Source organism: Apostichopus japonicus, chromosome 17 (genome assembly GCF_037975245.1).
Source record: "Apostichopus japonicus isolate 1M-3 chromosome 17, ASM3797524v1, whole genome shotgun sequence".
NCBI lineage: Eukaryota > Metazoa > Echinodermata > Holothuroidea > Aspidochirotida > Stichopodidae > Apostichopus > Apostichopus japonicus.
The window spans coordinates 23,269,977-23,287,432 of record NC_092577.1 but is presented as its reverse complement, the minus strand read 5'-3'; the positions used below and the strand labels follow the sequence as shown (position 1 = coordinate 23,287,432).

At 41.4% G+C, this 17,456-nt stretch overlaps 37 non-coding genes and 29 pseudogenes across 37 annotated transcripts; all 66 read left to right on the top strand.

Moving 5' to 3' along the window:
• The first annotated feature begins 19 nt into the window (after positions 1–19).
• Positions 20–138, top strand: LOC139955904 (5S ribosomal RNA). The gene has a single exon (XR_011789131.1). It is a non-coding gene; the product is annotated as a 5S ribosomal RNA (ribosomal RNA).
• A 76-nt stretch (positions 139–214) lies between these two features.
• Positions 215–333, top strand: LOC139955903 (5S ribosomal RNA). The gene has a single exon (XR_011789130.1). It is a non-coding gene; the product is annotated as a 5S ribosomal RNA (ribosomal RNA).
• A 76-nt stretch (positions 334–409) lies between these two features.
• LOC139955011 (5S ribosomal RNA) lies at positions 410–528 on the top strand. The gene has a single exon (XR_011788265.1). It is a non-coding gene; the product is annotated as a 5S ribosomal RNA (ribosomal RNA).
• Positions 529–604: 76 nt separating this feature from the next.
• Positions 605–723, top strand: LOC139956543 (5S ribosomal RNA; annotated as a pseudogene).
• Positions 724–1,177: 454 nt separating this feature from the next.
• On the top strand, positions 1,178–1,296 carry LOC139956441 (5S ribosomal RNA; annotated as a pseudogene).
• A 76-nt stretch (positions 1,297–1,372) lies between these two features.
• LOC139956926 (5S ribosomal RNA) lies at positions 1,373–1,491 on the top strand (annotated as a pseudogene).
• A 76-nt stretch (positions 1,492–1,567) lies between these two features.
• LOC139955571 (5S ribosomal RNA) lies at positions 1,568–1,686 on the top strand. The gene has a single exon (XR_011788808.1). It is a non-coding gene; the product is annotated as a 5S ribosomal RNA (ribosomal RNA).
• A 76-nt stretch (positions 1,687–1,762) lies between these two features.
• Positions 1,763–1,881, top strand: LOC139956542 (5S ribosomal RNA; annotated as a pseudogene).
• Positions 1,882–2,164: 283 nt separating this feature from the next.
• On the top strand, positions 2,165–2,283 carry LOC139957746 (5S ribosomal RNA; annotated as a pseudogene).
• A 76-nt stretch (positions 2,284–2,359) lies between these two features.
• Positions 2,360–2,478, top strand: LOC139955902 (5S ribosomal RNA). Its single transcript, XR_011789129.1, has one exon. It is a non-coding gene; the product is annotated as a 5S ribosomal RNA (ribosomal RNA).
• A 76-nt stretch (positions 2,479–2,554) lies between these two features.
• LOC139955891 (5S ribosomal RNA) lies at positions 2,555–2,673 on the top strand. The gene has a single exon (XR_011789118.1). It is a non-coding gene; the product is annotated as a 5S ribosomal RNA (ribosomal RNA).
• A 446-nt stretch (positions 2,674–3,119) lies between these two features.
• Positions 3,120–3,238, top strand: LOC139956440 (5S ribosomal RNA; annotated as a pseudogene).
• Positions 3,239–3,314: 76 nt separating this feature from the next.
• Positions 3,315–3,433, top strand: LOC139956924 (5S ribosomal RNA; annotated as a pseudogene).
• A 76-nt stretch (positions 3,434–3,509) lies between these two features.
• On the top strand, positions 3,510–3,628 carry LOC139955570 (5S ribosomal RNA). The gene has a single exon (XR_011788807.1). It is a non-coding gene; the product is annotated as a 5S ribosomal RNA (ribosomal RNA).
• Positions 3,629–3,704: 76 nt separating this feature from the next.
• On the top strand, positions 3,705–3,823 carry LOC139956541 (5S ribosomal RNA; annotated as a pseudogene).
• Positions 3,824–4,106: 283 nt separating this feature from the next.
• Positions 4,107–4,225, top strand: LOC139957745 (5S ribosomal RNA; annotated as a pseudogene).
• Positions 4,226–4,301: 76 nt separating this feature from the next.
• LOC139955901 (5S ribosomal RNA) lies at positions 4,302–4,420 on the top strand. The gene has a single exon (XR_011789128.1). It is a non-coding gene; the product is annotated as a 5S ribosomal RNA (ribosomal RNA).
• Positions 4,421–4,496: 76 nt separating this feature from the next.
• LOC139955900 (5S ribosomal RNA) lies at positions 4,497–4,615 on the top strand. The gene has a single exon (XR_011789127.1). It is a non-coding gene; the product is annotated as a 5S ribosomal RNA (ribosomal RNA).
• A 76-nt stretch (positions 4,616–4,691) lies between these two features.
• LOC139955009 (5S ribosomal RNA) lies at positions 4,692–4,810 on the top strand. The gene has a single exon (XR_011788263.1). It is a non-coding gene; the product is annotated as a 5S ribosomal RNA (ribosomal RNA).
• A 76-nt stretch (positions 4,811–4,886) lies between these two features.
• LOC139956540 (5S ribosomal RNA) lies at positions 4,887–5,005 on the top strand (annotated as a pseudogene).
• Positions 5,006–5,459: 454 nt separating this feature from the next.
• On the top strand, positions 5,460–5,578 carry LOC139956703 (5S ribosomal RNA; annotated as a pseudogene).
• A 76-nt stretch (positions 5,579–5,654) lies between these two features.
• LOC139955008 (5S ribosomal RNA) lies at positions 5,655–5,773 on the top strand. The gene has a single exon (XR_011788262.1). It is a non-coding gene; the product is annotated as a 5S ribosomal RNA (ribosomal RNA).
• Positions 5,774–5,849: 76 nt separating this feature from the next.
• LOC139955842 (5S ribosomal RNA) lies at positions 5,850–5,968 on the top strand. Its single transcript, XR_011789068.1, has one exon. It is a non-coding gene; the product is annotated as a 5S ribosomal RNA (ribosomal RNA).
• A 263-nt stretch (positions 5,969–6,231) lies between these two features.
• On the top strand, positions 6,232–6,350 carry LOC139956647 (5S ribosomal RNA; annotated as a pseudogene).
• A 76-nt stretch (positions 6,351–6,426) lies between these two features.
• LOC139955007 (5S ribosomal RNA) lies at positions 6,427–6,545 on the top strand. Its single transcript, XR_011788261.1, has one exon. It is a non-coding gene; the product is annotated as a 5S ribosomal RNA (ribosomal RNA).
• A 283-nt stretch (positions 6,546–6,828) lies between these two features.
• Positions 6,829–6,947, top strand: LOC139956162 (5S ribosomal RNA; annotated as a pseudogene).
• Positions 6,948–7,023: 76 nt separating this feature from the next.
• LOC139955006 (5S ribosomal RNA) lies at positions 7,024–7,142 on the top strand. The gene has a single exon (XR_011788260.1). It is a non-coding gene; the product is annotated as a 5S ribosomal RNA (ribosomal RNA).
• Positions 7,143–7,218: 76 nt separating this feature from the next.
• Positions 7,219–7,337, top strand: LOC139955569 (5S ribosomal RNA). The gene has a single exon (XR_011788806.1). It is a non-coding gene; the product is annotated as a 5S ribosomal RNA (ribosomal RNA).
• A 76-nt stretch (positions 7,338–7,413) lies between these two features.
• On the top strand, positions 7,414–7,532 carry LOC139955005 (5S ribosomal RNA). The gene has a single exon (XR_011788259.1). It is a non-coding gene; the product is annotated as a 5S ribosomal RNA (ribosomal RNA).
• Positions 7,533–7,608: 76 nt separating this feature from the next.
• LOC139955649 (5S ribosomal RNA) lies at positions 7,609–7,727 on the top strand. The gene has a single exon (XR_011788882.1). It is a non-coding gene; the product is annotated as a 5S ribosomal RNA (ribosomal RNA).
• A 454-nt stretch (positions 7,728–8,181) lies between these two features.
• LOC139957676 (5S ribosomal RNA) lies at positions 8,182–8,300 on the top strand (annotated as a pseudogene).
• A 76-nt stretch (positions 8,301–8,376) lies between these two features.
• On the top strand, positions 8,377–8,495 carry LOC139956022 (5S ribosomal RNA). Its single transcript, XR_011789246.1, has one exon. It is a non-coding gene; the product is annotated as a 5S ribosomal RNA (ribosomal RNA).
• Positions 8,496–8,571: 76 nt separating this feature from the next.
• On the top strand, positions 8,572–8,690 carry LOC139957029 (5S ribosomal RNA; annotated as a pseudogene).
• A 76-nt stretch (positions 8,691–8,766) lies between these two features.
• Positions 8,767–8,885, top strand: LOC139956762 (5S ribosomal RNA; annotated as a pseudogene).
• Positions 8,886–9,149: 264 nt separating this feature from the next.
• LOC139956701 (5S ribosomal RNA) lies at positions 9,150–9,268 on the top strand (annotated as a pseudogene).
• Positions 9,269–9,344: 76 nt separating this feature from the next.
• On the top strand, positions 9,345–9,463 carry LOC139958116 (5S ribosomal RNA). The gene has a single exon (XR_011789762.1). It is a non-coding gene; the product is annotated as a 5S ribosomal RNA (ribosomal RNA).
• Positions 9,464–9,539: 76 nt separating this feature from the next.
• On the top strand, positions 9,540–9,658 carry LOC139955841 (5S ribosomal RNA). Its single transcript, XR_011789067.1, has one exon. It is a non-coding gene; the product is annotated as a 5S ribosomal RNA (ribosomal RNA).
• A 264-nt stretch (positions 9,659–9,922) lies between these two features.
• Positions 9,923–10,041, top strand: LOC139956161 (5S ribosomal RNA; annotated as a pseudogene).
• A 76-nt stretch (positions 10,042–10,117) lies between these two features.
• On the top strand, positions 10,118–10,236 carry LOC139958115 (5S ribosomal RNA). Its single transcript, XR_011789761.1, has one exon. It is a non-coding gene; the product is annotated as a 5S ribosomal RNA (ribosomal RNA).
• Positions 10,237–10,519: 283 nt separating this feature from the next.
• On the top strand, positions 10,520–10,638 carry LOC139956160 (5S ribosomal RNA; annotated as a pseudogene).
• Positions 10,639–10,714: 76 nt separating this feature from the next.
• LOC139958114 (5S ribosomal RNA) lies at positions 10,715–10,833 on the top strand. The gene has a single exon (XR_011789760.1). It is a non-coding gene; the product is annotated as a 5S ribosomal RNA (ribosomal RNA).
• A 76-nt stretch (positions 10,834–10,909) lies between these two features.
• Positions 10,910–11,028, top strand: LOC139955568 (5S ribosomal RNA). Its single transcript, XR_011788805.1, has one exon. It is a non-coding gene; the product is annotated as a 5S ribosomal RNA (ribosomal RNA).
• Positions 11,029–11,104: 76 nt separating this feature from the next.
• LOC139958113 (5S ribosomal RNA) lies at positions 11,105–11,223 on the top strand. The gene has a single exon (XR_011789759.1). It is a non-coding gene; the product is annotated as a 5S ribosomal RNA (ribosomal RNA).
• A 283-nt stretch (positions 11,224–11,506) lies between these two features.
• On the top strand, positions 11,507–11,625 carry LOC139956159 (5S ribosomal RNA; annotated as a pseudogene).
• A 76-nt stretch (positions 11,626–11,701) lies between these two features.
• LOC139955566 (5S ribosomal RNA) lies at positions 11,702–11,820 on the top strand. The gene has a single exon (XR_011788803.1). It is a non-coding gene; the product is annotated as a 5S ribosomal RNA (ribosomal RNA).
• A 76-nt stretch (positions 11,821–11,896) lies between these two features.
• Positions 11,897–12,015, top strand: LOC139958112 (5S ribosomal RNA). The gene has a single exon (XR_011789758.1). It is a non-coding gene; the product is annotated as a 5S ribosomal RNA (ribosomal RNA).
• Positions 12,016–12,091: 76 nt separating this feature from the next.
• Positions 12,092–12,210, top strand: LOC139958109 (5S ribosomal RNA). Its single transcript, XR_011789756.1, has one exon. It is a non-coding gene; the product is annotated as a 5S ribosomal RNA (ribosomal RNA).
• A 76-nt stretch (positions 12,211–12,286) lies between these two features.
• On the top strand, positions 12,287–12,405 carry LOC139955647 (5S ribosomal RNA). The gene has a single exon (XR_011788881.1). It is a non-coding gene; the product is annotated as a 5S ribosomal RNA (ribosomal RNA).
• Positions 12,406–12,859: 454 nt separating this feature from the next.
• Positions 12,860–12,978, top strand: LOC139957675 (5S ribosomal RNA; annotated as a pseudogene).
• A 76-nt stretch (positions 12,979–13,054) lies between these two features.
• LOC139956020 (5S ribosomal RNA) lies at positions 13,055–13,173 on the top strand. The gene has a single exon (XR_011789244.1). It is a non-coding gene; the product is annotated as a 5S ribosomal RNA (ribosomal RNA).
• Positions 13,174–13,249: 76 nt separating this feature from the next.
• Positions 13,250–13,368, top strand: LOC139957028 (5S ribosomal RNA; annotated as a pseudogene).
• Positions 13,369–13,444: 76 nt separating this feature from the next.
• Positions 13,445–13,563, top strand: LOC139956761 (5S ribosomal RNA; annotated as a pseudogene).
• A 264-nt stretch (positions 13,564–13,827) lies between these two features.
• Positions 13,828–13,946, top strand: LOC139956158 (5S ribosomal RNA; annotated as a pseudogene).
• Positions 13,947–14,022: 76 nt separating this feature from the next.
• On the top strand, positions 14,023–14,141 carry LOC139955538 (5S ribosomal RNA). The gene has a single exon (XR_011788775.1). It is a non-coding gene; the product is annotated as a 5S ribosomal RNA (ribosomal RNA).
• A 76-nt stretch (positions 14,142–14,217) lies between these two features.
• Positions 14,218–14,336, top strand: LOC139955920 (5S ribosomal RNA). Its single transcript, XR_011789147.1, has one exon. It is a non-coding gene; the product is annotated as a 5S ribosomal RNA (ribosomal RNA).
• A 76-nt stretch (positions 14,337–14,412) lies between these two features.
• Positions 14,413–14,531, top strand: LOC139955004 (5S ribosomal RNA). The gene has a single exon (XR_011788258.1). It is a non-coding gene; the product is annotated as a 5S ribosomal RNA (ribosomal RNA).
• Positions 14,532–14,981: 450 nt separating this feature from the next.
• On the top strand, positions 14,982–15,100 carry LOC139957674 (5S ribosomal RNA; annotated as a pseudogene).
• Positions 15,101–15,176: 76 nt separating this feature from the next.
• On the top strand, positions 15,177–15,295 carry LOC139958108 (5S ribosomal RNA). The gene has a single exon (XR_011789755.1). It is a non-coding gene; the product is annotated as a 5S ribosomal RNA (ribosomal RNA).
• Positions 15,296–15,371: 76 nt separating this feature from the next.
• Positions 15,372–15,490, top strand: LOC139956923 (5S ribosomal RNA; annotated as a pseudogene).
• Positions 15,491–15,566: 76 nt separating this feature from the next.
• On the top strand, positions 15,567–15,685 carry LOC139955565 (5S ribosomal RNA). Its single transcript, XR_011788802.1, has one exon. It is a non-coding gene; the product is annotated as a 5S ribosomal RNA (ribosomal RNA).
• A 76-nt stretch (positions 15,686–15,761) lies between these two features.
• LOC139956539 (5S ribosomal RNA) lies at positions 15,762–15,880 on the top strand (annotated as a pseudogene).
• Positions 15,881–16,163: 283 nt separating this feature from the next.
• LOC139957744 (5S ribosomal RNA) lies at positions 16,164–16,282 on the top strand (annotated as a pseudogene).
• Positions 16,283–16,358: 76 nt separating this feature from the next.
• Positions 16,359–16,477, top strand: LOC139955899 (5S ribosomal RNA). The gene has a single exon (XR_011789126.1). It is a non-coding gene; the product is annotated as a 5S ribosomal RNA (ribosomal RNA).
• A 76-nt stretch (positions 16,478–16,553) lies between these two features.
• LOC139955898 (5S ribosomal RNA) lies at positions 16,554–16,672 on the top strand. Its single transcript, XR_011789125.1, has one exon. It is a non-coding gene; the product is annotated as a 5S ribosomal RNA (ribosomal RNA).
• A 76-nt stretch (positions 16,673–16,748) lies between these two features.
• On the top strand, positions 16,749–16,867 carry LOC139958107 (5S ribosomal RNA). The gene has a single exon (XR_011789754.1). It is a non-coding gene; the product is annotated as a 5S ribosomal RNA (ribosomal RNA).
• Positions 16,868–16,943: 76 nt separating this feature from the next.
• LOC139956538 (5S ribosomal RNA) lies at positions 16,944–17,062 on the top strand (annotated as a pseudogene).
• Positions 17,063–17,456: the final 394 nt, after the last annotated feature.

Sequence of the window (17,456 nt, the reverse complement as noted above, 5' to 3'; positions counted from 1 at the left end):
TACATTGACCTCTTGTTATGTCTACGGACATATCACGTTGACTATACCGGTTCTCGTCCGATCACCGAAGTCAAGCAACGTAGAGCGCAGTCAGTACTTGGATGGGTGACCGCCTGGGAATACTGGGTGCCGTAGGCTTTTATTTTCCTAATTGATAACACTATGTTGCCACGACGATGAAAAATTGAAGTGGCCTACATTGACCTCTTGTTATGTCTACGGACATATCACGTTGACTATACCGGTTCTCGTCCGATCACCGAAGTCAAGCAACGTAGAGCGCAGTCAGTACTTGGATGGGTGACCGCCTGGGAATACTGGGTGCCGTAGGCTTTTATTTTCATAATTGATAACACTATGTTGCCACGACGATGAGAAATTCAAATGGCCTTCATTGACCTCTTGTTATGTCTACGGCCATATCACGTTGACTATACCGGTTCTCGTCCGATCACCGAAGTCAAGCAACGTAGAGCGCAGTCAGTACTTGGATGGGTGACCGCCTGGGAATACTGGGTGCCGTAGGCTTTTATTTTCCTAATTGATAACACTATGTTGCCACGACGATGAAAAATTGAAATGGCCTACATTGACCTCTTGTTATGTCTACGGCCATATCACGTTGACTATACCGGTTCTCGTCCGATCACCGTAGTCAAGCAACGTAGAGCGCAGTCACTACTTGGATGGGTGACCGCCTGGGAATACTGGGTGCCGTAGGCTTCTATTTTCACAATTGATAACACTATGTTGCCACGACGATGAGAAATTGAAATGGCCTACATTGTCTTGCCACAAGGAAAGTGTCTTGACAGAAGGAAAGCGATTTGAAAATCAAATATATTAGTAAATAACTCGATTGTTTTTATATATGATCACATATTGAAGCGTTTATGTATTCTTATTAACATTACTTTCACTATTTTCTATCTTTTCTTCATGGGAGTCTTCTGTTTTGTTAAGCCAGCATAGGCTTTTCAGAAGACTTCCATTCACATTGTAATATTTATGTGAAAAAACAAATAAATGAATGAATGAATGAATGATCATTTTATACATATATATGTAAAATATAGATTAACATAATATATATTAAATCCATTCATGTATAATATATATATTAAGTGCACTCATCATAACCTACCAAACAAGTAGCCTACATTTCACCTCCTAGAATGTCTACGGCCACATCACGATGACTATACCGGTTCTCGTCCGATCACCGAAGTCAAGCAACGTAGAGCGCAGTCAGTACTTGGATGGGTGACCGCCTGGGAATACTGGGTGCCGTAGGCTTTTATTTTCCTAATTGATAACACTATGTTGCCACGACGATGAAAAATTGAAGTGGCCTACATTGACCTCTTGTTATGTCTACGGACATATCACGTTGACTATACCGGTTCTCGTCCGATCACCGAAGTCAAGCAACGTAGAGCGCAGTCAGTGCTTGGATGGGTGACCGCCTGGGAATACTGGGTGCCGTAGGCTTTTATTTTCCTAATTGATAACACTATGTTGCCACGACGATGAGAAATTCAAATGGCCTCCATTGACCTCTTGTTATGTCTACGGCCATATCACGTTGACTATACCGGTTCTCGTCCGATCACCGAAGTCAAGCAACGTAGAGCGCAGTCAGTACTTGGATGGATGACCGCCTGGGAATACTGGGTGCCGTAGGCTTTTATTTTCATAATTGATAACACTATGTTGCCACGACGATGAAAAATTGAAATGGCCTACATTGACCTCTTGTTATGTCTACGGCCATATCACGTTGACTATACCGGTTCTCGTCCGATCACCGTAGTCAAGCAACGTAGAGCGCAGTCACTACTTGGATGGGTGACCGCCTGGGAATACTGGGTGCCGTAGGCTTCTATTTTCACAATTGATAACACTATGTTGCCACGACGATGAGAAATTGAAATGGCCTACATTGTCTTGCCACAAGGAAAGTGTCTTGACAGAAGGAAAGCGATTTGAAAATCAAATATATTAGTAAATAAATCGATTGTTTTTATATATGATCATTTTATACATATATATGTAAAATATAGATTAACATAATATATATTAAATCCATTCATGTATAATATATATATTAAGTGCACTCATCATAACCTACCAAACAAGTAGCCTACATTTCACCTCCTAGAATGTCTACGGCCACATCACGATGACTATACCGGTTCTCGTCCGATCAGGTAAGTCAAGCAACGTAGAGCGCAGTCAGTACTTGGATAGGTGACCGCCTGGGAATACTGGGTGCCGTAGGCTTTTATTTTCCTAATTGATAACACTATGTTGCCACGACGATGAAAAATTGAAGTGGCCTACATTGACCTCTTGTTATGTCTACGGACATATCACGTTGACTATACCGGTTCTCGTCCGATCACCGAAGTCAAGCAACGTAGAGCGCAGTCAGTACTTGGATGGGTGACCGCCTGGGAATACTGGGTGCCGTAGGCTTTTATTTTCCTAATTGATAACACTATGTTGCCACGACGATGAAAAATTGAAGTGGCCTACATTGACCTCTTGTTATGTCTACGGACATATCACGTTGACTATACCGGTTCTCGTCCGATCACCGAAGTCAAGCAACGTAGAGCGCAGTCAGTACTTGGATGGGTGACCGCCTGGGAATACTGGGTACCGTAGGCTTTTATTTTCCTAATTGATAACACTATGTTGCCACGACGATGAGAAATTCAAATGGCCTACATTGTCTTGCCACAAGGAAAGTGTCTTGACAGAAGGAAAGCGATTTGAAAATCAAATATATTAGTAAATAACTCGATTGTTTTTATATATGATCACATATTGAAGCGTTTATGTATTCTTATTAACATTACTTTCACTATTTTCTATCTTTTCTTCATGGGAGTCTTCTGTTTTGTTAAGCCAGCATAGGCTTTTCAGAAGACTTCCATTCACATTGTAATATTTATGTGAAAAAACAAATAAATGAATGAATGATCATTTTATACATATATATGTAAAATATAGATTAACATAATATATATTAAATCCATTCATGTATAATATATATATTAAGTGCACTCATCATAACCTACCAAACAAGTAGCCTACATTTCACCTCCTAGAATGTCTACGGCCACATCACGATGACTATACCGGTTCTCGTCCGATCACCGAAGTCAAGCAACGTAGAGCGCAGTCAGTACTTGGATGGGTGACCGCCTGGGAATACTGGGTGCCGTAGGCTTTTATTTTCCTAATTGATAACACTATGTTGCCACGACGATGAAAAATTGAAGTGGCCTACATTGACCTCTTGTTATGTCTACGGACATATCACGTTGACTATACCGGTTCTCGTCCGATCACCGAAGTCAAGCAACGTAGAGCGCAGTCAGTGCTTGGATGGGTGACCGCCTGGGAATACTGGGTGCCGTAGGCTTTTATTTTCCTAATTGATAACACTATGTTGCCACGACGATGAGAAATTCAAATGGCCTCCATTGACCTCTTGTTATGTCTACGGCCATATCACGTTGACTATACCGGTTCTCGTCCGATCACCGAAGTCAAGCAACGTAGAGCGCAGTCAGTACTTGGATGGATGACCGCCTGGGAATACTGGGTGCCGTAGGCTTTTATTTTCCTAATTGATAGCACTATGTTGCCACGACGATGAAAAATTGAAATGGCGTACATTGAGCTCTTGTTATGTCTACGGCCATATCACGTTGACTATACCGGTTCTCGTCCGATCACCGTAGTCAAGCAACGTAGAGCGCAGTCACTACTTGGATGGGTGACCGCCTGGGAATACTGGGTGCCGTAGGCTTCTATTTTCACAATTGATAACACTATGTTGTCACGACGATGAGAAATTGAAATGGCCTACATTGTCTTGCCACAAGGAAAGTGTCTTGACAGAAGGAAAGCGATTTGAAAATCAAATATATTAGTAAATAAATCGATTGTTTTTATATATGATCATTTTATACATATATATGTAAAATATAGATTAACATAATATATATTAAATCCATTCATGTATAATATATATATTAAGTGCACTCATCATAACCTACCAAACAAGTAGCCTACATTTCACCTCCTAGAATGTCTACGGCCACATCACGATGACTATACCGGTTCTCGTCCGATCAGGTAAGTCAAGCAACGTAGAGCGCAGTCAGTACTTGGATAGGTGACCGCCTGGGAATACTGGGTGCCGTAGGCTTTTATTTTCCTAATTGATAACACTATGTTGCCACGACGATGAAAAATTGAAGTGGCCTACATTGACCTCTTGTTATGTCTACGGACATATCACGTTGACTATACCGGTTCTCGTCCGATCACCGAAGTCAAGCAACGTAGAGCGCAGTCAGTACTTGGATGGGTGACCGCCTGGGAATACTGGGTGCCGTAGGCTTTTATTTTCCTAATTGATAACACTATGTTGCCACGACGATGAAAAATTGAAGTGGCCTACATTGACCTCTTGTTATGTCTACGGACATATCACGTTGACTATACCGGTTCTCGTCCGATCACCGAAGTCAAGCAACGTAGAGCGCAGTCAGTACTTGGATGGGTGACCGCCTGGGAATACTGGGTGCCGTAGGCTTTTATTTTCATAATTGATAACACTATGTTGCCACGACGATGAGAAATTCAAATGGCCTTCATTGACCTCTTGTTATGTCTACGGCCATATCACGTTGACTATACCGGTTCTCGTCCGATCACCGAAGTCAAGCAACGTAGAGCGCAGTCAGTACTTGGATGGGTGACCGCCTGGGAATACTGGGTGCCGTAGGCTTTTATTTTCCTAATTGATAACACTATGTTGCCACGACGATGAAAAATTGAAATGGCCTACATTGACCTCTTGTTATGTCTACGGCCATATCACGTTGACTATACCGGTTCTCGTCCGATCACCGTAGTCAAGCAACGTAGAGCGCAGTCACTACTTGGATGGGTGACCGCCTGGGAATACTGGGTGCCGTAGGCTTCTATTTTCACAATTGATAACACTATGTTGCCACGACGATGAGAAATTGAAATGGCCTACATTGTCTTGCCACAAGGAAAGTGTCTTGACAGAAGGAAAGCGATTTGAAAATCAAATATATTAGTAAATAACTCGATTGTTTTTATATATGATCACATATTGAAGCGTTTATGTATTCTTATTAACATTACTTTCACTATTTTCTATCTTTTCTTCATGGGAGTCTTCTGTTTTGTTAAGCCAGCATAGGCTTTTCAGAAGACTTCCATTCACATTGTAATATTTATGTGAAAAAACAAATAAATGAATGAATGAATGAATGATCATTTTATACATATATATGTAAAATATAGATTAACATAATATATATTAAATCCATTCATGTATAATATATATATTAAGTGCACTCATCATAACCTACCAAACAAGTAGCCTACATTTCACCTCCTAGAATGTCTACGGCCACATCACGATGACTATACCGGTTCTCGTCCGATCACCGAAGTCAAGCAACGTAGAGCGCAGTCAGTACTTGGATGGGTGACCATCTGGGAATACTGGGTGCCGTAGGCTTTTATTTTCCTAATTGATAACACTATTTTGCCACGACGATGAAAAATTGAAATGGCCTTCATTGACCTGTTGTTATGTCTACGGCCATATCACGTTGACTATACCGGTTCTCGTCCGATCACCGAAGTCAAGCAACGTAGAGCGCAGTCAGTACTTGGATGGGTGACCGCCTGGGAATACTGGGTGCCGTAGGCTTTTATTTTCCTAATTGATAACACTATGTTGCCACGACGATGAGAAATTGAAATGGCCTCCATTGACCTCTTGTTATGTCTACGGCCATATCACGTTGACTATACCGGTTCTCGTCCGATCACCGAAGTCAAGCAACGTAGAGCGCAGTCAGTACTTGGATGGGTGACCGCCTGGAAATACTGGGTGCCGTAGGCTTTTATTTTCCTAATTGATAACACTATGTTGCCACGACGATGAGAAATTCAAATGGCCTACATTGTCTTGCCACAAGGAAAGCGATTTGAAATCGAATATATTAATAAATAACTACTTTGTTTTTATGTATTAGAATTTTCTACATATATATGTAAAATTTAGATTAACATAATATATATTAAATCCATTCATGTATAATATATATATTAAATCCACTCATCATAACCTACCACACAAGTAGCCTGCATTTCACCTCTTGTAATGTCTACGGCCACATCACGTTGACTATACCGGTTCTCGTCCGATCACCGAAGTCAAGCAACGCAGAGCGCAGTCAGTACTTGGATGGATGACCGCCTGGGAATACTGGGTGCCGTAGGCTTTTATTTTCCTAATTGATAACACTATGTTGCCACGACGATGAAAAATTCAAATGGCCTGCATTGAGCTCTTGTTATGTCTACGGCCATATCACGTTGACTATACCGGTTCTCGTCCGATCACCGAAGTCAAGCAACGTAGAGCGCAGTCAGTACTTGGATGGGTGACCGCCTGGGAATACTGGGTGCCGTAGGCTTTTATTTTCAGAATTGATAACACTATGTTGCCACGACGATGAGAAATTGAAATGGCCTACATTGTCTTGCCACAAGGAAAGTGTCTTGACAGAAGGAAAGCGATTTGAAAATCGAATATATTAATAAATAACTACTTTGTTTTTATGTATTAGAATTTTCTACATATATATGTAAAATTTAGATTAACATAATATATATTAAATCCATTCATGTATAATATATATATTAAATCCACTCATCATAACCTACCACACAAGTAGCCTGCATTTCACCTCTTGTAATGTCTACGGCCACATCACGTTGACTATACCGGTTCTCGTCCGATCACCGAAGTCAAGCAACGTAGAGCGCAGTCAGTACTTGGATGGATGACCGCCTGGGAATACTGGGTGCCGTAGGCTTTTATTTTCACAATTGATAACACTATGTTGCCACGACGATGAGAAATTGAAATGGCCTCCATTGACCTCTTGTTATGTCTACGGCCATATCACGTTGACTATACCGGTTCTCGTCCGATCACCGAAGTCAAGCAACGTAGAGCGCAGTCAGTACTTGGATGGGTGACCGCCTGGGAATACTGGGTGCCGTAGGCTTTTATTTTCATAATTGATAACACTATGTTGCCAAGACGATGAAAAATTCAAATGGCCTACATTGACCTCTTGTTATGTCTACGGCCATATCACGTTGACTATACCGGTTCTCGTCCGATCACCGAAGTCAAGCAACGTAGAGCGCAGTCAGTACTTGGATGGATGACCGCCTGGGAATACTGGGTGCCGTAGGCTTTTATTTTCACAATTGATAACACTATGTTGCCACGACGATGAGAAATTCAAATGGCCTTCATTGACCTCTTGTTATGTCTACGGCCATATCACGTTGACTATACCGGTTCTCGTCCGATCACCGAAGTCAAGCAACGTAGAGCGCAGTCAGTACTTGGATGGGTGACCGCCTGGGAATACTGGGTGCCGTAGGCTTTTATTTTCATAATTGATAACACTATGTTGCCACGACGATGAAAAATTCAAATGGCCTACATTGACCTCTTGTTATGTCTACGGCCATATCACGTTGACTATACCGGTTCTCGTCCGATCACCGAAGTCAAGCAACGTAGAGCGCAGTCAGTACTTGGATGGGTGACCGCCTGGGAATACTGGGTGCCATAGGCTTTTATTTTCACAATTGATAACACTATGTTGCCACGACGATGAGAAATTGAAATGGCCTACATTGTCTTGCCACAAGGAAAGTGTCTTGACAGAAGGAAAGCGATTTGAAAATCAAATATATTAGTAAATAACTCGATTGTTTTTATATATGATCACATATTGAAGCGTTTATGTATTCTTATTAACATTACTTTCACTATTTTCTATCTTTTCTTCATGGGAGTCTTCTGTTTTGTTAAGCCAGCATAGGCTTTTCAGAAGACTTCCATTCACATTGTAATATTTATGTGAAAAAACAAATAAATGAATGAATGAATGAATGATCATTTTATACATATATATGTAAAATATAGATTAACATAATATATATTAAATCCATTCATGTATAATATATATATTAAGTGCACTCATCATAACCTACCAAACAAGTAGCTTACATTTCACCTCCTAGAATGTCTACGGCCACATCACGATGACTATACCGGTTCTCGTCCGATCAGGTAAGTCAAGCAACGTAGAGCGCAGTCAGTACTTGGATGGGTGACCGCCTGGGAATACTGGGTGCCGTAGGCTTTTATTTTCCTAATTGATAACACTATGTTGCCACGACGATGAAAAATTGAAATGGCCTTCATTGACCTCTTGTTATGTCTACGGCCATATCACGTTGACTATACCGGTTCTCGTCCGATCACCGAAGTCAAGCAACGTAGAGCGCAGTCAGTACTTGGATGGGTGACTGCCTGGGAATACTGGGTGTCGTAGGCTTTTATTTTCCTAATTGATAACACTATGTTGCCACGCGGATGAGAAAGTGAAATGGCCTACATTGACCTCTTGTTATGTCTACGGCCATATCACGTTGACTATACCGGTTCTCGTCCGATCACCGAAGTCAAGCCTAGTAGAGCGCAGTCAGTACTTGGATGGGTGACCGCCTGGGAATACTGGGTGCCGTAGGCTTTTATTTTCACAATTGATAACACTATGTTGCCACGACGATGAGAAATTGAAATGGCCTACATTGACCTGTTGTTATGTCTACGGCCCTATCACGTTGACTATACCGGTTCTCGTCCGATCACCGAAGTAAAGCAACGTAGAGCGCAGTCAGTACTTGGATGGGTGACCGCCTGGAAATACTGGGTGCCGTAGGCTTTTATTTTCCTAATTGATAACACTATGTTGCCACGACGATGAGAAATTGAAATGGCCTACATTGTCTTGCCACAAGGAAAGCGATTTGAAAATCGAATATATTAATAAATAACTACTTTGTTTTTATGTATTAGAATTTTCTACATATATATGTAAAATATAGATTAACATAATATATATTAAATCCATTCATGTATAATATATATATTAAGTGCACTCATCATAACCTACCAAACAAGTAGCCTACATTTCACCTCCTAGAATGTCTACGGCCACATCACGATGACTATACCGGTTCTCGTCCGATCACCGAAGTCAAGCAACGTAGAGCGCAGTCAGTACTTGGATGGGTGACCATCTGGGAATACTGGGTGCCGTAGGCTTTTATTTTCCTAATTGATAACACTATGTTGCCACGACGATGAAAAATTCAAATGGCCTTCATTGACCTCTTGTTATGTCTACGGCCATATCACGTTGACTATACCGGTTCTCGTCCGATCACCGAAGTCAAGCAACGTAGAGCGCAGTCAGTACTTGGATGGGTGACCGCCTGGGAATACTGGGTGCCGTAGGCTTTTATTTTCCTAATTGATAACACTATGTTGCCACGACGATGAGAAATTCAAATGGCCTCCATTGACCTCTTGTTATGTCTACGGCCATATCACGTTGACTATACCGGTTCTCGTCCGATCACCGAAGTCAAGCAACGTAGAGCGCAGTCAGTACTTGGATGGGTGACCGCCTGGAAATACTGGGTGCCGTAGGCTTTTATTTTCCTAATTGATAACACTATGTTGCCACGACGATGAGAAATTCAAATGGCCTACATTGTCTTGCCACAAGGAAAGCGATTTGAAAATCGAATATATTAATAAATAACTACTTTGTTTTTATGTATTAGAATTTTCTACATATATATGTAAAATTTAGATTAACATAATATATATTAAATCCATTCATGTATAATATATATATTAAATCCACTCATCATAACCTACCACACAAGTAGCCTGCATTTCACCTCTTGTAATGTCTACGGCCACATCACGTTGACTATACCGGTTCTCGTCCGATCACCGAAGTCAAGCAACGTAGAGCGCAGTCAGTACTTGGATGGATGACCGCCTGGGAATACTGGGTGCCGTAGGCTTTTATTTTCCTAATTGATAACACTATGTTGCCACGACGATGAAAAATTCAAATGGCCTGCATTGAGCTCTTGTTATGTCTACGGCCATATCACGTTGACTATACCGGTTCTCGTCCGATCACCGAAGTCAAGCAACGTAGAGCGCAGTCAGTACTTGGATGGGTGACCGCCTGGGAATACTGGGTGCCGTAGGCTTTTATTTTCAGAATTGATAACACTATGTTGCCACGACGATGAGAAATTGAAATGGCCTACATTGTCTTGCCACAAGGAAAGTGTCTTGACAGAAGGAAAGCGATTTGAAAATCGAATATATTAATAAATAACTACTTTGTTTTTATGTATTAGAATTTTCTACATATATATGTAAAATTTAGATTAACATAATATATATTAAATCCATTCATGTATAATATATATATTAAATCCACTCATCATAACCTACCACACAAGTAGCCTGCATTTCACCTCTTGTAATGTCTACGGCCACATCACGTTGACTATACCGGTTCTCGTCCGATCACCGAAGTCAAGCAACGTAGAGCGCAGTCAGTACTTGGATGGATGACCGCCTGGGAATACTGGGTGCCGTAGGCTTTTATTTTCACAATTGATAACACTATGTTGCCACGACGATGAGAAATTGAAATGGCCTCCATTGACCTCTTGTTATGTCTACGGCCATATCACGTTGACTATACCGGTTCTCGTCCGATCACCGAAGTCAAGCAACGTAGAGCGCAGTCAGTACTTGGATGGGTGACCGCCTGGGAATACTGGGTGCCGTAGGCTTTTATTTTCATAATTGATAACACTATGTTGCCAAGACGATGAAAAATTCAAATGGCCTACATTGACCTCTTGTTATGTCTACGGCCATATCACGTTGACTATACCGGTTCTCGTCCGATCACCGAAGTCAAGCAACGTAGAGCGCAGTCAGTACTTGGATGGATGACCGCCTGGGAATACTGGGTGCCGTAGGCTTTTATTTTCCTAATTGATAACACTATGTTGCCACGACGATGAAAAATTCAAATGGCCTGCATTGAGCTCTTGTTATGTCTACGGCCATATCACGTTGACTATACCGGTTCTCGTCCGATCACCGAAGTCAAGCAACGTAGAGCGCAGTCAGTACTTGGATGGGTGACCGCCTGGGAATACTGGGTGCCGTAGGCTTTTATTTTCAGAATTGATAACACTATGTTGCCACGACGATGAGAAATTGAAATGGCCTACATTGTCTTGCCACAAGGAAAGTGTCTTGACAGAAGGAAAGCGATTTGAAAATCGAATATATTAATAAATAACTACTTTGTTTTTATGTATTAGAATTTTCTACATATATATGTAAAATTTAGATTAACATAATATATATTAAATCCATTCATGTATAATATATATATTAAATCCACTCATCATAACCTACCACACAAGTAGCCTGCATTTCACCTCTTGTAATGTCTACGGCCACATCACGTTGACTATACCGGTTCTCGTCCGATCACCGAAGTCAAGCAACGTAGAGCGCAGTCAGTACTTGGATGGATGACCGCCTGGGAATACTGGGTGCCGTAGGCTTTTATTTTCACAATTGATAACACTATGTTGCCACGACGATGAGAAATTCAAATGGCCTCCATTGACCTCTTGTTATGTCTACGGCCATATCACGTTGACTATACCGGTTCTCGTCCGATCACCGAAGTCAAGCAACGTAGAGCGCAGTCAGTACTTGGATGGATGACCGCCTGGGAATACTGGGTGCCGTAGGCTTTTATTTTCACAATTGATAACACTATGTTGCCACGACGATGAGAAATTCAAATGGCCTCCATTGACCTCTTGTTATGTCTACGGCCATATCACGTTGACTATACCGGTTCTCGTCCGATCACCGAAGTCAAGCAACGTAGAGCGCAGTCAGTACTTGGATGGGTGACCGCCTGGGAATACTGGGTGCCGTAGGCTTTTATTTTCATAATTGATAACACTATGTTGCCAAGACGATGAAAAATTCAAATGGCCTACATTGACCTCTTGTTATGTCTACGGCCATATCACGTTGACTATACCGGTTCTCGTCCGATCACCGAAGTCAAGCAACGTAGAGCGCAGTCAGTACTTGGATGGGTGACCGCCTGGGAATACTGGGTGCCGTAGGCTTTTATTTTCCTAATTGATAACACTATGTTGCCACGACGATGAAAAATTCAAATGGCCTACATTGACCTCTTGTTATGTCTACGGCCATATCACGTTGACTATACCGGTTCTCGTCCGATCACCGAAGTCAAGCAACGTAGAGCGCAGTCAGTACTTGGATGGGTGACCGCCTGGGAATACTGGGTGCCATAGGCTTTTATTTTCACAATTGATAACACTATGTTGCCACGACGATGAGAAATTGAAATGGCCTACATTGTCTTGCCACAAGGAAAGTGTCTTGACAGAAGGAAAGCGATTTGAAAATCAAATATATTAGTAAATAACTCGATTGTTTTTATATATGATCACATATTGAAGCGTTTATGTATTCTTATTAACATTACTTTCACTATTTTCTATCTTTTCTTCATGGGAGTCTTCTGTTTTGTTAAGCCAGCATAGGCTTTTCAGAAGACTTCCATTCACATTGTAATATTTATGTGAAAAAACAAATAAATGAATGAATGAATGAATGATCATTTTATACATATATATGTAAAATATAGATTAACATAATATATATTAAATCCATTCATGTATAATATATATATTAAGTGCACTCATCATAACCTACCAAACAAGTAGCTTACATTTCACCTCCTAGAATGTCTACGGCCACATCACGATGACTATACCGGTTCTCGTCCGATCAGGTAAGTCAAGCAACGTAGAGCGCAGTCAGTACTTGGATGGGTGACCGCCTGGGAATACTGGGTGCCGTAGGCTTTTATTTTCCTAATTGATAACACTATGTTGCCACGACGATGAAAAATTGAAATGGCCTTCATTGACCTCTTGTTATGTCTACGGCCATATCACGTTGACTATACCGGTTCTCGTCCGATCACCGAAGTCAAGCAACGTAGAGCGCAGTCAGTACTTGGATGGGTGACTGCCTGGGAATACTGGGTGTCGTAGGCTTTTATTTTCCTAATTGATAACACTATGTTGCCACGCGGATGAGAAAGTGAAATGGCCTACATTGACCTCTTGTTATGTCTACGGCCATATCACGTTGACTATACCGGTTCTCGTCCGATCACCGAAGTCAAGCCTAGTAGAGCGCAGTCAGTACTTGGATGGGTGACCGCCTGGGAATACTGGGTGCCGTAGGCTTTTATTTTCACAATTGATAACACTATGTTGCCACGACGATGAGAAATTGAAATGGCCTACATTGACCTGTTGTTATGTCTACGGCCCTATCACGTTGACTATACCGGTTCTCGTCCGATCACCGAAGTAAAGCAACGTAGAGCGCAGTCAGTACTTGGATGGGTGACCGCCTGGAAATACTGGGTGCCGTAGGCTTTTATTTTCCTAATTGATAACACTATGTTGCCACGACGATGAGAAATTGAAATGGCCTACATTGTCTTGCCACAAGGAAAGCGATTTCAAAATCGAATATATTAATAAATAACTACTTTGTTTTTATGTATTAGAATTTTCTACATATATATGTAAAATATAGATTAACATAATATATATTAAATCCATTCATGTATAATATATATATTAAATCCACTCATCATAACCTACCACACAAGTAGCCTGCATTTCACCTCTTGTAATGTCTACGGCCACATCACGTTGACTATACCGGTTCTCGTCCGATCACCGAAGTCAAGCAACGTAGAGCGCAGTCAGTACTTGGATGGATGACCGCCTGGGAATACTGGGTGCCGTAGGCTTTTATTTTCACAATTGATAACACTATGTTGCCACGACGATGAGAAATTCAAATGGCCTCCATTGACCTCTTGTTATGTCTACGGCCATATCACGTTGACTATACCGGTTCTCGTCCGATCACCGAAGTCAAGCAAGGTAGAGCGCAGTCAGTACTTGGATGGGTGACCGCCTGGGAATACTGGGTGCCGTAGGCTTTTATTTTCCTAATTGATAACACTATGTTGCCACGACGATGAAAAATTCAAATGGCCTACATTGACCTCTTGTTATGTCTACGGCCATATCACGTTGACTATACCGGTTCTCGTCCGATCACCGAAGTCAAGCAACGTAGAGCGCAGTCATTACTTGGATGGGTGACCGCCTGGGAATACTGGGTGCCGTAGGCTTTTATTTTCCTAATTGATAACACTATGTTGCCACGACGATGAAAAATTCAAATGGCCTGCATTGAGCTCTTGTTATGTCTACGGCCATATCACGTTGAATATACCGGTTCTCGTCCGATCACCGAAGTTAAGCAACGTAGAGCGCAGTCAGTACTTGGATGGGTGACCGCCTGGGAATACTGGGTGCCGTAGGCTTTTATTTTCACAATTGATAACACTATGTTGCCACGACGATGAGAAATTGAAATGGCCTACATTGTCTTGCCACAAGGAAAGTGTCTTGACAGAAGGAAAGCGATTTGAAAATCAAATATATTAGTAAATAACTCGATTGTTTTTATATATGATCACATATTGAAGCGTTTATGTATTCTTATTAACATTACTTTCACTATTTTCTATCTTTTCTTCATGGGAGTCTTCTGTTTTGTTAAGCCAGCATAGGCTTTTCAGAAGACTTCCATTCACATTGTAATATTTATGTGAAAAAACAAATAAATGAATGAATGAATGATCATTTTATACATATATATGTAAAATATAGATTAACATAATATATATTAAATCCATTCATGTATAATATATATATTAAGTGCACTCGTCATAACCTACCAAACAAGTAGCCTACATTTCACCTCCTAGAATGTCTACGGCCACATCACGATGACTATACCGGTTCTCGTCCGATCAGGTAAGTCAAGCAACGTAGAGCGCAGTCAGTACTTGGATGGGTGACCGCCTGGGAATACTGGGTGCCGTAGGCTTTTATTTTCCTCATTGATAACACTATGTTGCCACGACGATGAAAAATTGAAATGGCCTTCATTGACCTGTTGTTATGTCTACGGCCATATCACGTTGACTATACCGGTTCTCGTCCGATCACCGAAGTCAAGCAACGTAGAGCGCAGTCAGTACTTGGATGGGTGACCGCCTGGGAATACTGGGTGCCGTAGGCTTTTATTTTCCTAATTGATAACACTATGTTGCCACGACGATGAAAAATTGAAGTGGCCTACATTGACCTCTTGTTATGTCTACGGACATATCACGTTGACTATACCGGTTCTCGTCCGATCACCGAAGTCAAGCAACGTAGAGCGCAGTCAGTGCTTGGATGGGTGACCGCCTGGGAATACTGGGTGCCGTAGGCTTTTATTTTCCTAATTGATAACACTATGTTGCCACGACGATGAGAAATTCAAATGGCCTCCATTGACCTCTTGTTATGTCTACGGCCATATCACGTTGACTATACCGGTTCTCGTCCGATCACCGAAGTCAAGCAACGTAGAGCGCAGTCAGTACTTGGATGGATGACCGCCTGGGAATACTGGGTGCCGTAGGCTTTTATTTTCCTAATTGATAACACTATGTTGCCACGACGATGAAAAATTGAAATGGCCTACATTGACCTCTTGTTATGTCTACGGCCATATCACGTTGACTATACCGGTTCTCGTCCGATCACCGTAGTCAAGCAACGTAGAGCGCAGTCACTACTTGGATGGGTGACCGCCTGGGAATACTGGGTGCCGTAGGCTTCTATTTTCACAATTGATAACACTATGTTGCCACGACGATGAGAAATTGAAATGGCCTACATTGTCTTGCCACAAGGAAAGTGTCTTGACAGAAGGAAAGCGATTTGAAAATCAAATATATTAGTAAATAAATCGATTGTTTTTATATATGATCATTTTATACATATATATGTAAAATATAGATTAACATAATATATATTAAATCCATTCATGTATAATATATATATTAAGTGCACTCATCATAACCTACCAAACAAGTAGCCTACATTTCACCTCCTAGAATGTCTACGGCCACATCACGATGACTATACCGGTTCTCGTCCGATCAGGTAAGTCAAGCAACGTAGAGCGCAGTCAGTACTTGGATAGGTGACCGCCTGGGAATACTGGGTGCCGTAGGCTTTTATTTTCCTAATTGATAACACTATGTTGCCACGACGATGAAAAATTGAAGTGGCCTACATTGACCTCTTGTTATGTCTACGGACATATCACGTTGACTATACCGGTTCTCGTCCGATCACCGAAGTCAAGCAACGTAGAGCGCAGTCAGTACTTGGATGGGTGACCGCCTGGGAATACTGGGTGCCGTAGGCTTTTATTTTCCTAATTGATAACACTATGTTGCCACGACGATGAAAAATTGAAGTGGCCTACATTGACCTCTTGTTATGTCTACGGACATATCACGTTGACTATACCGGTTCTCGTCCGATCACCGAAGTCAAGCAACGTAGAGCGCAGTCAGTACTTGGATGGGTGACCGCCTGGGAATACTGGGTGCCGTAGGCTTTTATTTTCATAATTGATAACACTATGTTGCCACGACGATGAGAAATTCAAATGGCCTTCATTGACCTCTTGTTATGTCTACGGCCATATCACGTTGACTATACCGGTTCTCGTCCGATCACCGAAGTCAAGCAACGTAGAGCGCAGTCAGTACTTGGATGGGTGACCGCCTGGGAATACTGGGTGCCGTAGGCTTTTATTTTCCTAATTGATAACACTATGTTGCCACGACGATGAAAAATTGAAATGGCCTACATTGACCTCTTGTTATGTCTACGGCCATATCACGTTGACTATACCGGTTCTCGTCCGATCACCGTAGTCAAGCAACGTAGAGCGCAGTCACTACTTGGATGGGTGACCGCCTGGGAATACTGGGTGCCGTAGGCTTCTATTTTCACAATTGATAACACTATGTTGCCACGACGATGAGAAATTGAAATGGCCTACATTGTCTTGACACAAGGAAAGTGTCTTGACAGAAGGAAAGCGATTTGAAAATCAAATATATTAGTAAATAACTCGATTGTTTTTATATATGATCACATATTGAAGCGTTTATGTATTCTTATTAACATTACTTTCACTATTTTCTATCTTTTCTTCATGGGAGTCTTCTGTTTTGTTAAGCCAGCATAGGCTTTTCAGAAGACTTCCATTCACATTGTAATATTTATGTGAAAAAACAAATAAATGAATGAATGAATGAATGATCATTTTATACATATATATGTAAAATATAGATTAACATAATATATATTAAATCCATTCATGTATAATATAT